The following is a 14,857-nucleotide window of genomic DNA, read 5'->3' on the forward strand; positions in this document are numbered from 1 at the left end:
GATGGCCCGGGTGCTGGGGATGGCTCCTTGGCCTCTGCCCCAGGTGCTAGAGTGGCTCTGGTCTTGGCAGAGCGACGCCCTGGAGGGGCAGAGCATCGCCCCCTGGTGGGCAGAGCGTCACCCCTGGTGGGCGTGCCGGGTGGATCCCGGTCGGGCACATGCGGGAGTCTGTCTGACTGTCTCTCCCCATTTCCAGCTTCAGAAAAAAAAGAAGGTCAAGGGATTAGTGAAACTATATATACGTAACACATAGATATAGATAACAGGACAGCAAATCCTAGAGGATGGGGGGAGGGAGTTAGGGGGAGGGGAGCAAAGAGAGTATTATGGGGAACATGGGAGTGGGGGCAAGGGTGTTATATTGAGTGGGACACTTGAATCCATGTTAACATAATATATTAAAATTAAAAAAAATTAAAAACAAAGTAAAGTGGTTACCCAGGGGACAGGGACATTAGGAAGGGGTACATGGGAGTGGGGATGGGAAGAAGGTTGGTAAAGAGGGGCAAATATAAGGTGACAGAAAAGGATTTGACTTTGGGTGATGGGTTCACAACATAACATTTCAAACGCTATAGAAATGTTTTCCTGAAACCTATGTACTCTATTGATCAATGTCATCCTGTTAAATTTAATTTTCTAAATAAAATTTAAAAATATATAATAATAATGTTAAAGTAAATTTTATTTTTCTGTCTTACTGTAATACAGACAGTGTTTAGAGCTTATCTGAGTTCTGTGCTACCTGAAATTTATGCCTTGAATTTGTCTACTTCATTGACTTTAATATTTGTCCAGTTATATTTTCATTTATTTCATCATGTAGTGAACTGAATTCTATTAGGCAAATTATATAATTTCATGAGGAAGAAAAAAAAATCCTTAAAAAACTAATGTTCTTGGGTTTACTTTTTTAAAGATTGTTTTCAAATCTTTATTGATTTAGATTGTCTAACTTTGTAACTTATGTGACAAAATTATTTCATACCAAGACAGCTATAAAAGGCTAGCTAAACAGAGGCTAAAGTTTTAATGAGCAATAAATAGTTTCCTCTGAATTAGAATATATGAAAAGGATTCATGAGTATTTTCAGTAAACAATCTTTGTATTAATTACAGTAAGGACTCAGATGCTTGATTAACTTTGAATTTTATAAGGCATTTAGAGCATCAAAAAAGTGGACATTTATTAACACTAGAGTTTAAATTTGTTGACTCTTGGCCCTGGTCGGTTGGCTCAGCGGTAAAGCATTGGCCTGGCGTGCGGGGGACCTGGGTTTGATACCCGGCCAGGGCACATAGGAGAAGTGCCCATTTGCTTCTCCACCCCCCCTCCTTCCTCTCTGTCTCTCTCTTCCCCTCCTGCAGCCAAGGCTCCATTGGAGCAAAGATGGCCCAGGCGCTGGGGATGGCTCCTTGGCCTCTGCCCCAGGCGCTAGAGTGGCTCTGGTTGCGGCAGAGCGATGGCCCAGAGGGGCAGAGCATCGCCCCCTGGTGGGCAGAGTGTCGCCCCTGGTGGGTGTGCCGGGCGGATCCCGGTTGGGTGCATGCGGGAGTCTGTCTGACTGTCTCTCCCCATTTCCAGCTTAAGAAAAATACAAAAAAAAATTTGTTGACTCTTATAATACTAATAACACCTAAAAAGTTGGCTCTGTAAAGGAAACTAAGCATCAGGCCTTTTAGACAAGGCACATCTGAAAAGAAGATCAAGGTATTAAGCCAAAAACAATATATACATAAAATATACATATATATTATATAGTACATATATAAATATATATGTATACACACAACACATAGGCACAGACAATAGTGTGGTGAAGGAAAGGGGAGTAGGGGGTAGGTGAAATGAACAATGTGGGAGGAAATGGGAATAGAAAGGGACTTCATTTGGTGCAGTGGGTGCATGAGACAGTGTGTAGGTGATGTTTGTTGAGTTGTACATTTGAAACCTATGTGGTTTTGTGAACCAATGTCATCCTCATAAATCCAGTTAAAAGAGAAAGGGAAAAAAGGAAGATATGAATTAGATTCTAGAGTGCAGGGTCTTCTAAAGTAGTCAAAAAATGCCAGAACATAAGAGACGAGGGACTGAAAAGATGGCAGTGGAGTAGGCAGACGCACAGACGCCCAGCTCTCGCCACCAAACTGGAATATGAATCAATTTAGGAAAAATCAGCATGAAAAACCAACTCTGAACTACAAGAACAGCTCTCAAAAAACAAGGAGCAAAGGAAAAGCCACAACAAACCTGGTAGGGAGCACCTGAATCACTCCTGCTTACAGGAATGGAAGGGGGGGTGAGGCTGAGAGCCCAGAGGGAATCTCACACAAGGGAAAAGAGCAGAAACTACTGCTCACAGCCACTTGCCTGGAGACCAGAGAGTGAGGTGTGTTAAAAAGACCAGCTTATCTCCCAAGCAGATAAAAAAGAGAGAGGGACAGAATGTGAGGGGCTAAGGAATGAAGGAGACAACCTAAAAAAGCTGACTCATCCATGCTGGAGGAGGCCATAGCTGGGGGAAGGACTCAACCTTTCACAAAACAGAGCTGAATTGCTTCTGGATCAGAGATCTCCAGACATCTCTCCAGCTCCAATCAGCACAACAAGATACAGCTGAAAACAAGAAGTGTGGAGGAGGGGTAGTAACTCAGGTCTCCATGGAGATCTGAGATACACCTCCCCCTTCTGAAGCTGAGAAAACACCCTGCCCCCAGAGAGATTAATTGGCTAAAGAGGCCTGCAGAGAATCAGGTTACACCCACCGCATTGCTGGATACAGTTTCAAGGAAGCCCCCTGCTGAGATCAGTAAAAAGACTATCACCTGTTAAGAAAACAAAGAAATCAAGACTTCAAAGCTGCCCAAATCCGAAAGTGGATTACAGATAACAGCTGAGACCAAACCAAGAAGACCTAGAAATAAGTGAAAACTGGAGGTAGACAACGCCAAGCCTACACTCAACCAACTCTACAAATAAAAAACCCCAAAACAGACAATGAGAAGACAAAAAAGTGCAATCCAAATGAAACCACAAGAGACACCTTCAGGAGATGAACTGAGTGATATGGAAATAATCAAATTTCCAGATGCGGAGTTCAAAATAATGACTGTAAGGATGCTTAGGGAACTGAGAAAAACCATAGATGGTCATTATGAACACCTAAATAAAGAAATAGCAACTATAAAAAAAAATCAGTCAGAGATGACAAATACAATATCAGAAATAAAGACCACAATGGAAGGAATTAAAAACAGGATACATAGAGCTAAGGATCAAATCAGCAAGTTGGAAGACAACTGAAAAATGAAGGCATGAAAGCAGAAAAGAAAAGAGAAAAGAGACTCAAAAAGTCAGAGGAAACCCTTAGAGAGCTCTGTGACAACATGAAGAGAAATAACATTCGCATCATAGGGGTTCCTGAAAAAGAAGAAAAAGAACAAGAAATAGAGACTTTGTTCAATCATATCATAGTCAAAAACTTCTCTAAATTAATGCAAGAGAAACTCTCACAAGTCCAAAAAGCACAGAGGACTCCATTAAAGAGAAAGCCAAAGAAACCTACACCAAGACACATCACAATTAAAATACCACAGCTAATCAATAAAGAGAAAATATTAAAAGCTGCAAGAGAAAAAAAAGTTATCACCTACAAAGGAGCCCCCATAAGGATGACATCCGACTTCTCAACAGAAACACTTGAGGCCAGAAGGGAATGGCAAGAAATATTCAAAGTAATGCAGAACAAGAACCTACAACCAAGACTACTTTATCCAGCAAAGCTATCATTTAAGATCTAAGGAAAAATAAAAAGCTTCCCAGACAAAAAACAACTCAAAGAATTCATTACAACCAAACCAATGCTGCAGGAAATGTGAAGGGGCCTGTTGTAAACAGATCAAATTGGAAAAAGAATATAGAAAAAAAGGAATACACCTTTAAAAAAGAAAATGGCAATAAACAACTACATATCAATAATAACCTTAAATGTAAATGGATTAAATGATCCAATCAAAAGATATAGGGTAGCTGCGTGGATAAGAAAACAGGACCCATACATATGCTGTCTACAAGAGACACACCTTAGAACAAAAGATACACATAGATTGAAGGTAAAAGGATAGAAAAAAACATTTCATGCAAATAGAAATGAAAAAAAAGCTGGGGTAGCAATACTTATATCAGACAAATTGGACTTTAAAACAAAGGATATAGTAAGAGATAAAGAAGGCCACTACATAATGATAAAGGGAGTAATCCAACAGGAAGATATAACTATTATAAATATCTATGCACCTAATATAGGAGCACCCAAATATATAAAGCAGATTTTGATGGATTTAAAGGGCAAGATCAACAGCAATATTTTAATAGTAGGGGATTTCAATACCCCACTAACATCACTAGATAGATCTTCAAGAAAGAAAATTAACAAAGAAACAGCAGACTTATTGGAAACACTAGATCAACTCAATTTAATAGATATCTTCAGAACCTTTCACCCTAAAGCAGCAGAATATACATTCTTTTCAAGTGCTCATGATACATTCTCTAGGACAGACCACATGTTAGGGCACAAAAGTGCTCTCAACAAATTTAAGAAGACTGAAATCATATCAAGCACTTTCTCTGATCACAATGGCATGAAACTAGAAATGAACCACAACAGAAAAGCTCAAAAATTCTCAAACACATGGAAACTAAATAGCAGGTTGTTAAATAATGAATGGATTAAGAATGAGATCAAAGAAGAAATAAAAAAAAATTCCTAGAAATGAATGACAATGAGCATACAAAAACTTAAAATTTATAGGACACAGCAAAAGCAGTGCTGAGAGGGAAGTTCATAGCACTACAGGCACACTTTCAGAAGCTAGAAAAAGCTCAAATAAACAACTTAACCCTGCATCTAAAAGAATTAGAAAAAGAACAGCAAGTAAAGCCCAAATGTAGTAGAAGAAAGGAAATAATTAAGGGCAGAGCACAAATAAATGACATAGAGGCTAAAGAAACAATACAGAGGATCAATGAAACTAGGAGCTGGTTCTTTGACAAGGTAAACAAGATTCATGAACCTTTATGTAGACTCACCAAGAAAAAGAGAGAGAGGACTCAAATAAATAAAATTAGAAATGAGAGAGGAGAAATAACAACTGAGACAACAGAAATACAAAGGATTGTAAGAAAATACTATGAAGAACTGTATGCCAAAAAACTAGACAACCTAGATGAAATGGACAAATTTCTTGAAACATACAATCTTCCAAAAGTCAATCTGAAAGAATTAGAAAACCTAAACAGACTGATTACACCAAATGAGATCGAAACAGTTATCAAAAAACTCCCAACAAAGAAAAGTCCAGGCCCAATGGCTTCACAAGTGAATTCTACCAACTATTCAAAGAAGAACTAATGCCTATCCTTCTCAAACTATTTCAAAAAATTCAAAAGAAGGAAGACTTCCAAGCTTCTTTTATGAAGTGAGCATAATTCTGATTCCAAAACCAGGCAAAGACAACACAAAGAAAGAAAATTATAGGCCAATATTTCTGATGAATATAGATGCTAAAATCCTCAACAAAATATTAGCAAACCGGATCCAACAACATACGGAAAAAATCATACACCATGATCAAGTGGGATTTATTCTGGGGAGGCAAGTATGTTATAATATCTGTAAATCAATCAATGTGATTCATCACATAAACAAAAAGAAGAGGAAAAACCATATGATAATTTCAATAGATGCAGAAAAAGCATTTGATTAAATACAGCACCCATTCATGATCAAAACTCTCAGCAAAGTGAACAAGTGAACATTCAGGGAACATACCTCAACATGATAAAAGCCATCTATGAGAAACGCACAGCCAACATTATACTCAATGGGCAAAAAATAAAAGCAATACCCTTAAGATTAGGAACAAGGCAGGGGTGCCCCTTTCACCACTCTTATTTAACATAGTCCTGGAAGTCCTAGGCACAGCAATCAGACAAGAAGAAGAAATAAAAGGCATTCAAGTTGGAAAAGAAGAAGTAAAACTATCATTATTTGCAGATGATATGATATTGTATATAGAAAACCCTCAAGTTTCAATATAAAAGCTACTGGACCTGATAAATGAATTCAGCAAAGTGGCAGGATATAAAATCAATACTCAGAAATCAGAGGCATTTTTATATACCAACAATTGAGCAGTCAGAAAGAGAAATTAAGGAAACAATCCCCTTCACAATTACAACCAAAAAAATAAAGTACCTAGGAATAAACTTAACCAAGGAGACTAAAGACTTGTACTCGGAAAATTATGAAGCATTGATAAAAGAAATCAAGGAAGATACAAACAAATGGAAGCATATACCGTGCTCATGGTTAGGAAGAATAAACATCATTAAAATGTCTATTTTACCCAAAGCAATCTATAAATTCAATGCAATACCAATTAAAATACCAATGACATACTTTAAAGATATAGAACACATATTCCAAAAATTTATATGGAACCAAAGGAACACACGAATAGCCTAAGCAATCTTAAAAAAAAAAGAATAAAGTGGGAGGTATCACACTTCCTGATATCAAGTTATACTACAAGGCCATTGTACTCAAAACAGCCTGGTACTGGCATAAGAACAGGCATATAGATCAATGGAACAGGACAAAGAACTCAGAAATAAACCCACAGTTCTATGGACAACTGATATTTGACAAAGGAGGTAAGGAAATACAATGGAGTAAAGACAGCCTTCTTAACAAATGGTGTGGGAAAATTGGACATCTACCTGCAAAAAAATGAAACTAGATCACCAGCTTATACTATTCACAAAAGTAAACTCAAAATGGATAAAAGACTTAAATGTAAGGTGTGAAACCATAAGCATCTTAGAAGAAAACATAGGCAGTAAGCTCTCGGATATCTCTCAGAGCAATATATTTGCTGATTTATCTCCACAGGGAAGTGAAATAAAAGACAGGATAAACAAATGGGACTATATCAAACTAAAAAGCTTTTGCACAGCTAAAGACAACAAGAACAGAATAAAAAGACAAACTACACAATGGGAGAACATATTTGACAATACGTCTGATAAGGGGTTAATAACCAAAATTTATAAAGAACTTGTAAATCTCAACACCAGGAAGACAAACAATCCAATCCAAAATAGGGCACAAGAGATGAATAGACACTTCTCCAAAGAGGACATACAGATGGCCAATAGGCATATGAAAAAATGTTCAACTTCACTAATCATTAGAGAAATGCAAATTAACACCACAATGAGATATCATCTCACACCAGCCAGAATGGCGCTCATCAACAAAACAACACAGAATAAGAGCTGGCGAGGATGTGGAGAAAAGGGAACCCTCCTGCACTGCTGGTGGGAATGCAGACTGGTGCAGCCACCGTGGAAAACAGTATGGAGATTCCTCAAAAAACTGAAAATCGAACTGCCTTTTGACCCAGCTGTCCCAATTTTAGGAATATACCCCAAGGACACCATAGAATGGCTCCAAAAGGAGCCATGCACCGCCATGTTTGTGGCAGCATTGTTCACAATAGCAAAGATCTGGAAACAGCCCAAGTTTCCATCAGAAGACAAGTGGATTAAAAAGCTTTGGTACATATATACTATGGAGTACTACTCAGCCATAAGAAATGATGACATCGAATCATTTACAATAACATGGATGGACCTTGACAACATTATACGGAGTGAAATAAGTAAATCAGAAATAAACTAAGATGAATCTATACATAGAAGGGACATAAAAATGAGACTCAGAGACATGAACAAGAATGTGATGGCAACAGAGGTGGGGGTTGGGGGGAGGGGGAATGGGGCGAAGAAGGAGAGTGGGGTTGGTGGAGGGTAGGGGCACAAGAAAACCAGATAGAAGATGACAGAAGATAATTTAACTTTGCGGGAGGGGTACACAGCACAATCAAATGTCAAAATAATCTAGAGATGTTTTCTTTCAACATATGTATTCTGATTTATCAATGTCACTGCATTAAATTTAATAAATTTTTTAAAAAAAAGGACATAAGAGAGGATCTCAAACATAAGTTAGGAAGAAGCTGATGAAAAACTTCAAAGATTTGCCTAATCCTTCTCTACATGAGGAAAGTTAATTAAAATAACCACAAAACATTAAAGTATGCATTTTGCAATTTAGTCTTCAAAGCAGGACTAGCTAAAGAAAGACATTCTTAAGTCCTCTTATTTAAAGAACCAAGAAAAAAAAGATACATTTTGCAAAAATATAAACTAAACTGTCCCTGGCCAGGTAGCTCAGTTGGTTAGCAGTGGTTGGCAAATTCCGGCTCACGAGCCACATGCGTCTCTTTGGCCTCTTAAGTGTGGCTCTTCCACAAAATACCACATGTGGGTACTCCCTCAATAAGGAATGCACCTACCCAATAGTTTCACTTTAAAATATTTGGCTCTTAAAAGAAATTTCAATCGTTTTACTGTTGATATTTGGCTCTGTTGACTAATGAGTTTGCTGACCACTCGCAGGCATCCCCAAACTATGGCCCACGGGCCATATGCAGCCCCCTCAGGCCATTTATCCAGCCCCCTGCCGCACTTCCAGAAGGGGCACCTCTTTCATTGGTGGTCATTGAGAGGAGCACTGTATGTGGCGGCCCTCCAACTGTCTGAGGGACAGTGAACTGGCCCCCTGTGTAAAAAATTTGGAGACTCCTGTAGGCTAAGGTTTCAGGTTTGATCCCTGTCAAGACACATACAAGAATAAGCCAATGAATGCATAAATAATTAAAACAACAAATCAATGTTTCTCTCTCTCTCTCCCTCCTTCCTTTTTCTAAAAATCATTAATTTAAAAAAATAAAAATTAAAGTGGAAAGTTGGACTATTAAGAAGTTTCCTTTATTCTTTTTAATGTTTGTTGTTGTTGTTGTTGTTGTTTATTGATTTTAGGAAAAAAGAGGAAAGGGAAGAAAGAGAGAGAGAAACATGGACTTGCTGTCTGACACATTCTTATACTCCTTGGTTAATATCCTGACTGGGGAATCTAGCTCACATCCTTGGCATATTGGGACAATGCTCTAATCAACTGATATACCTGCCAGGTCTTTATTCATTCTTTTACAAATGTTTGTTAAGATTTCTCTTTTGAAATACAAAATACCCCTGAGTCATACTCTTTAGAATCCCAATATAAAATGAGAATGAGACAAGTATTTGATGACAGCCATAAGGAATGCTTTGTGAGTTCAGAGGAGACAAAGCACCTTTCATATGAACAAATCAGGAATACTTTATGACAACAATGGAGGCACATTAATGAGGCACTATGGTATATTTTTTTAAGAATATAGAATTTTTCTGGAATCAGCTTCAGTTTTTCATATGGTTCAGATACTAGTTATATAACTTACTAGTTGTTCACACTTGTGCAAATTGGATGAGTTACTGCCTGAAAAGCACCTAAAACAGTGCTAAGTATTTTTCTATTTTATTGTGGTAAGCTTCCATTAGTCTGATAGTGTGATGTGGGTTATAGAAAAAAGGGAAGCTGACCACAAAGACAATCTGCATAAAAATTCCCTGAGCAAAGTCTCAAAACAGAACTGAGCATTTGAGCATGGAAGCAGCTGTGACTCAAGTCAGGCTCAGGCCTCTAAGCTTCCACTGAATTTGTCTGTTTCTCATATATGAGCCAGACTCCTTTTTATCCCACACCAGTTTACAGACATGTCATGACCCCTACACAACTGGCACCAGAGAAAAAGTTTTTACATACTCATTTAATACATGGATGGGTGCTTGTCAAATAACACAATGAAACACTTGGTCATGGCTTTGTATGACCTCCAGGGCTGAGGTCTGGGCTTTCCCTTAAGTTGCGTGTTCTACTTCCTCTTCCCTGTTCATTTTTTATTTCAGTCCTCTGCTATTTATCCTCCCTGCTTGTTATTCTCCTTGTCATAACAAGTGCTTTTCATTGCCTTCTTCCAAATCTACTCTGATGTAGGAATACTCTTTCTTACTAAATTACAAGCCAACCCCTCACAAATTTGGTGAAGCTCATTTTATCTCACAACCTCATTTTGTGACCAAATTCCCTCAGTCACATCTTTCCAGGATTAAGTGCTATGTGACCCGAGCTGTACACACTGATCTATCTGTATTATATTTTTGTGACTTACCTAATTCTTATACCTGTGATTAGCCACCTTAAGGGGTTATGTGTGAACTTCTTTTCAGGGGGTCTCTTGTACAGACACTAGGACATGTTGGTTCAGAAGTCCATGTGAAGTATCTAATTATCTCTTTTTTTCAGTAATGCAGCTAGATACTGCATAGATAGGCCAATAGTAACATTTTAAGATCTAATTTCAAATTTCAATAATAGCTCAATGTAAGAGCTGTAAAAGAAAACTAAAGTTAAGCCATCTTGAATTCTGACTCAAAGGAGGTCTACATCATTGAGCATATAACACTGGTAGAGGCTTCTGGAGGATGGACAATGCAATCAGACACTATAGTTCCCGCCCCCAAAATCATACCCACAGGAGCTTATTGCATTGTGCCTGGGGCCAAGGAATTCCCAGTAGTGTGTGGGTTATCTTTCAGAGCATTTAAGAATTGGGGAAACTATTCTTCCTTTTATTAAAATAAAAAAAATTGTTCTAGTGTATAATGCAAAATGTTTATAATTTTGAAAATTTAATTTGAAATTTAAAACTCCTTAAAGTCTAGCTCCATATACTCACAATAACTTATTTCCTTTCAATAGGTAAAAATAGTATTGAGAAGAACCCCATGGAGATGTCTCATGTAGAGAATGTATTGTGTCTCCAACTGGACTTCTTTTTGTGTAACTTTTATCATGAGAATCTTCCTTGAGAGCATTCTCTTCCCCTACAGAAAATAAATAACTGAGGGAAGGGAGCACCTTCAAGATAGAAATCCAGTGTCCCTCCTTGCCATTGTAATTAGTCTAACTGTTTTGTTTAATTAGAGTAAGCATGTTTGAATGCTGTGCTACTTTTCAGTGAGGGAGATAATTGCTCCAATAAGGTATTTATTGGAAACTTAAAAATTTCTTAATATTAGCAATTAAAACTTGGACTGTACTTTGAGACTAAATTTCCCATGTCAGTAAATTAAGAAGCCCATCATGTTCTAGTTTTAAAATGTGCTTAATTTACTAGAGTCCCGGGAGGAGTGGCTGGGTAAAGGGAAGAACAGAAAGAAACAGAAAGTATCAGACTTAATAATTGGAAAAATTGTGGTGGGATGGCCAAAATTTGTAACAACCAGTCCTCTCAGAAGTCACAAATGCAGGTCCTGGCCAGTTAGCTCAGTTGGTTAGAGTTTTGTTCCCATAAACTAAGCTTGGGTGTTCAAACCCCCCTCAGGGCACATACAAGAATCAACCAATAAATACATAACTAGGTAGGACAACAAACTGCTCTCTTTCTGTCTTTTACCCTCCTCTCTAAAATCAATAACTAAAATTTTTTTAAAAAAGTCACAAATGCAGAGGACTGGACTGAGATTTAGCAAACCATGGGTGTAGAACAGAGCTTGGAGAAAGACAGATAGGGAGGAAATCTGAAGAAAGAGAGAAACAAAGCAACAGTTATTCATCCAACAAAGAACTAGGTCATTTCAATATGCAGAATGGCCCATGTTCATGTAGAAAGTAGATTTACAAGGAAATCAAGACTTGGTGTAGTTTCACTTTTTGCATGTATCTGTCCAGTTCTCTCAACACCATTTATTGAATAGATTATTTTTACCCTATTGTATGTTTTGCCTCCTTTGTCAAATATCAACTATAAAGGCATTTGTTTATACCTGGGCTCTCTATTCTTTTCCATTGATCTATGTGTCTGTTTTTATGCCAGTACCATGTTGTTTACTATGGCTTTGTAGTATAGTTTGATATCAGGTAGCGTGATTACTCCCATTTTGCTTTACTTTCTCAAGATTGCTATGGCCACTTGGAGTCCTTTGTGGTTTATTATAAAGTTTTAGATATTTTCTCTAGTTATATGAAATATGCCACTGGATCTTAATAGGAATTACATTGAATCTATAGATTGCTTTGTATATTATGAACATTGTAATGATGTTACTTTTTTATATGTGAACATGGTATATGCTTCTTATTTGCATCTTCAATTTTTTTCCCTCGATTTCTTATACTTTTCTGAGTACTGGTCTTTTATCACCTTGGTTAAATTTATCCCTAGGTGTTTTATTCCTGTTGAAGTAATTGCAAATGAGATAATTTTCTTAGTTTCTTTTTCTGATAGTTTATTATTAGTGTATAAAAATGTAACTAATTTTTCCTGACCAGGTGGTAGCACGGTGGACAGAGCATCGAACTGTGATGTGGAAGACCCAGGTTTAAGACCCTGAGGTTGCCAGCTTGAGCACAGGCTCATCTTGTTTGAGCAAGATTAACCAGCTTAAGCCCAAGGTTGCTGGCTTGAGCAAGGGGTCACTCGGTCTGCTGTAGCCCCCCCAGTCAAGGCACATATGAGAAATCAATCAATGAACAACTAAGGAACCACAACAAAGAATTGATGTTTCTCATCTCTCTCCCTTCCTGTCTGTCTCTATCTGTCCCTCTCTCAGACTATCCCTGTCTCTGCCACAAAAAATAAAAATAAAATAAAATAAAATAAAAATATAACTAATTTTTGGATATTTATTTTGTATACAGCTCCTGAATTCATATATCAATACTAGAACTTTTTTTTTATCTTTATGGGGTTATTTACATACAGTACCATGTCATCTGAAAATAATGACAGTCTTGCTTCTTCCTTTCCAAATTGGATGTTTTTATTTCTTCTTCTTGTCTAATTGCTATGGCTCAAATGTCTAGTACTATGTTGAATAAGATTGTTGAAAGTAAACATCTATGTCTTGTTTTCAATTTTAAGGAAATGCTTGTAGATTTTGCCCAATGAATATAATGCTGGCTGACATCATACACAAGAATAAAGTCAAAATGAACTAAAGACATAAATATTAGACTTGAAATAATAAAAAATCCTAGAAGAAAACATAGTAAAATTTATGTAGTGGTTGCTTTTTTTCTGATAATTTTTTTCAGGCAAGAGAAATAAAAGAAAAAAGATTAATAGGACTACATCAAAATAAAATGTTTTTTTTCATAGAAAAGGAAACCATTAACAAATTGAAAAGACAACCCATTCAATGGGAGAACATATTCATTAATGATACATCTGATAACAGGTTAATATCCAAAATTTATAAAGAAGCTATACAACTCAACAGCAAAATAATTTAACTGAAAAATGGGAAGAGGAAGGATTCAAAGATGGCAACAGAGTATGTGGACAATACAACTGCCACCTCCTAGGGCCAAATTGGGTTTCAATTTAATTTAAGAACAATAATCTTGAAAAATCAACTTTTGAATAAACAAAGAAAAATCTATAACCAAGGAACACATAAGAAGCCACACTGAAATTGGTAGGAAGAGCAGAGACACAAAAATAGATAACTCGCTCCCAGAAGAGAGCTGCAACTGAGGGTTTGGAAGACTCTTACTGTGGGGAAGGTTGCCCTGAGAGGTGTGAGTCCTCAACCTCAGGTCCAGAGCCCCAGCCAAGAACCCCAGAACCTAGAAAAGGTGCCTACACAGCATTTGGTGGTGAGAAGAGCCAGATTTCTGTTTGCAAGAAAGACACAGAGCTCTTGAAGATGCAGGCTCCATCTTAAAAGGCCCATGCAGAAAATGTTGCTCACAGCCACTTACCTGGGGGTCTGGTGGAGGGAAAGCTGAGAAGGCTAGAATTACATGAGGGAAGTATAAAGTCGGAGGCCCAGGAGAGAAACTATGGAGGACAGACACCAGACCACCTGTGCTGAATCATTCTCCAATACTGCAATTGCCATATTTCTTAAGTGGAGAAGTCAGTCCCCTCTAAGTGACTCCAGCCTGGGGAGAATCAACAGATACATCCACTGGAGTATCTCCTGCTACAGTCATGGGACAAGGTTGGGCTGAGAAACCAGGAAGCAGAAGTGCATCAGTCACTCAGTTTCCTGGTATTGAGGCCAAAGTTCCCCTTGCCCCCATGCTCCAGAATCTAAGACTAATAATTCTACCTCATGGGATACTCAGTGGAAACTATCCAGGGTGCAGGCAGACCACACCTCTGGGTCTCAGAGGCCACACCCACCAAACACCAGGGACCATACCCTAATAAGGTCATGAAAAGGTCTGGACAGACTTACACATGGGGCTGGGTGTGGAGCCACATTCATCACCCTTCCTAATCCCTCAATTGCTGCAGGTTCTAGAATCTAGCAGAGATTTTTTCAGTGGTGAAGCCTAACAAGCAGCCAGCAGACAGAGTCTTCAAGAGGTGGGACTCAGGATAACTTGGCTTTTTAAGCAGACCTTCCTCTAGGCCCAGTATACATAAAGGCTAGCTGATGTGAGCAACTTGTTATTTCCATGTGTACCTGGGCCCAGCAGAGACAGCCATGAACTCTGGATTGATCATAGTTCCAAAAAGGTTGCTGAGGGCCAGTCATGGGCAGTGTTTCCCATTGGCCTATACTTGGTTCTTGCCAGGGAGGCTCAGGACTGGCACATCCAGTGGCCAGCTGTGGAGAGCACTGGTTCAGGACCTAACAACACTTGATAGAATGATATTTAAAGGAAGGGCTCCTCACAGCTGACCAAGATGAGGTGAAATTTGCTTTCTGTGATCAGCACCAGAATAGTAGTTCATGTGCATTTGATAGGGTGGAGCTTCAAGTTAGCCAGCTTAGGTTCTAGATATCCTGCTCTGCTGGGCTAGATTCAAGGGGAAGGGAGAGTGTCCT

Source organism: Saccopteryx bilineata, chromosome 5 (genome assembly GCF_036850765.1).
Source record: "Saccopteryx bilineata isolate mSacBil1 chromosome 5, mSacBil1_pri_phased_curated, whole genome shotgun sequence".
Lineage (NCBI taxonomy): Eukaryota > Metazoa > Chordata > Mammalia > Chiroptera > Emballonuridae > Saccopteryx > Saccopteryx bilineata.